Below are 2,500 nucleotides of genomic sequence, written 5' to 3'. Positions count from 1 at the left end.
TCCGTGTAAACGTGCACGTTCCCAATCTAGTTTACAGGGTTCTCGATAAGATTTGAAGTAGCTAGGCGTCTGCCGAACCAGAAGTAGGCGGTTGTGACAAATCGAGAGGCCTTAAAAACTCGAAACTAAGGGGGTCAAGGGGCATGCTCCCCCGGGAAATTTTGAAATGTTGAAGCTCAGAAATGCAATTTCCAGCCTTTTGGGCGTCAAACTGAGAAATATTACGATTATTTTTCTTACAGCTACATTATCAAATTTTGTCAGCTTGTTTGACAGCAAAAGTAGACGGTGTAACCCTGGAATTCAACTATTTCACCGTAAAGGGCTGGGCTCAAGTGAATGTCGCACACCCAGATGTTAACGTCTTTGAAAACATGGCGGTTGCCACGTTTCGAAGCACCAGCTAGTTTCGTTTTTTTTTTTTTTTAATTTTCTAATTACATGTGTATGTTGTACAAGACATGACAAGAGAAAAGCAAGCAGAAAGTAAAGTAGGCCGCTTTTAATTCCAAAATAGGGGGCGATCAATCGCCGAGTGCGGCCTTCTATTGAGAACCCTGCAGTTTAACGTTTCTGAGCCAGCACTGTTTTGTTCCAGTAGTTTTTTCTTGTCTGCATGTGCGCATTACTTTACCTCCTGGCTACAATTGCGGACGTATAAAATCAAAGAAAGGAGGAGAAAAAAAAGCGAAAGAAAATACAATTCCCGCAATGTTTGGGCTGATGATGAAGTTGAGATTTTGTTGGATATATTTAGCGTGTTTGGCTTTACGAAAATACACGAGTCATTTGAAAGACGATAGTCTGTTGATTCGAGCGGTCTCAGTCTTGTCTGGTTCGCAAAACTTTATCATGTGAACTACCCTTGCCGTTACGTCAACGCTTTGGGACTGGTACCTCTTTTTCCTTAGAGCCGCCGTTTCATAACATTTCGCTTCTTTTCTATCCTAGCTGTTCCACTGTAATCTGTGGTGTCTACGCCCCTTTTTTGTTGTCATTTCCGTTCGAAGAGACTTGCTATAGCCTTAAAAAGAGGCCAGAAGTACTTAGATAATATACTAACAAATATCTTGGAGCTGTACAAAGATGTCCTTGACATCAATCCATTGCTCAGACCACCAGTGCTCGTTCATAATGTCTCAGACAAGACAGAAGATTCTGTCGAAATATAGGAAAGTAATCATAGCAACTTGTGCCCAAGTGTTTTTAAAAGTCATCATGATGATTATGATGATGATTATGATTATGATTATTATTATTATTAGTAGTAGTAGTAGTAGTAGTAGTAGTAGTAGTAGTAGTAGTAGTAGTAGTAGTAGTAGTAGTAGTAGTAGTAGTAGTAGTAGTAGTATGAAATCTAGGAAGCGTTCATAATTTATGTGATAGGGGGCTCTTTGGGTTTGGAAGGGTACGGCCACTCCTTCCTGAAACAAATTTGCGTGGGGGAGGGATTTCTAAAAGCAGTGTTGAAGTCAAAGGCCTATAATAATAATAATAATAATAATAATAATAATAATAATAATAATAATAATAATAATAATAATAATAATGATAATAAGGTGTTCCCGGGCACAGCAGCGGGGACCCGGTCGTCATCTTGCTACTGCTAGAATGAAATGGAACAGATGGAATGAAGAAGTGAACAAGGTAGTGATGGAATGTTTTTACAGAAATAAGCCGTTTGATGAAGAGGGTAAACCTATTAGGGGATATAGACAAAGAATGTTTAGAGAATGGAGAGACAGGGGAATGTTTGAATCAACGGAGCAACGTGTGTGTGACCAAGCAGGGGCAATCACAAGGAATGGCTGGCTATCAGAACTTGAACTGGAAGCAATCAAACGATAAGTAGGAGATGAGTCCCAGGATGATCTTTGGGAAGGGAAAGATGTCACAGTGGAGGCAGAGACAGTGGAAATTGATGCTGCGACAGGTGAAGCAGAAACAAATGATGCAGAAGATAGTATCGGTGATACTGAAGGCGATATGAATGAAAAACATCGGATCGTTGTTGAACAGATAAAGGAAATAATGAGGGAAGGAAGAACATGCGATGGCATTATGTTTAAGAAAGTAGATAAGAAAGTTTTGAAGGTTAATACAGATAGAGTAAATGAAGCGATTAAGTATTTGAAAAGCAAGAGTATCACAAAAACGAATAATTTGATCAGGGCTGCAAGTGTGTGGGTCGCAGAACAGTTGGGATTGAAGAAAGCAGAGCATAGGAAGAAAAATGAGCCAAGATGGAAACGTAGGATTGAGGGAGGTATAAGGAGGCTGAAACAAGAGGTCAACTTTCTGGAAAGGGAATCAAAAGGAGAACTGGGATTGAAGAAAAAACGTAAATTGAGTGAATTAAATGAAATATACAGAGTGAAAAGTAAGGGATTGAAAACTGTAATTGAGGAATTGAAACAAAGGATTCTTGCAAAAAGTGCAAAATAAGAAGATATGAGTAGAGAATTGAACAATTCAGACAAAATAGAATTTTTGATTTTGA

At 39.0% G+C, this 2,500-nt stretch overlaps 1 protein-coding gene across 1 annotated transcript in view; it reads left to right on the top strand.

The window, feature by feature from the left end:
- LOC137979107 (uncharacterized) overlaps positions 1 to 2,500 on the top strand; it is a 131,667-nt gene that overhangs the window by 110,630 nt on the left and 18,537 nt on the right. The gene's annotated exons all lie outside the window — the stretch shown is intronic.

This window comes from Montipora foliosa, chromosome 1 (assembly GCF_036669935.1).
Source record: "Montipora foliosa isolate CH-2021 chromosome 1, ASM3666993v2, whole genome shotgun sequence".
Classification (NCBI taxonomy): domain Eukaryota; kingdom Metazoa; phylum Cnidaria; class Anthozoa; order Scleractinia; family Acroporidae; genus Montipora; species Montipora foliosa.
The sequence above is the reverse complement of the archived record's forward strand: the minus strand, read 5'-3'. Positions and strand labels throughout refer to the sequence as shown.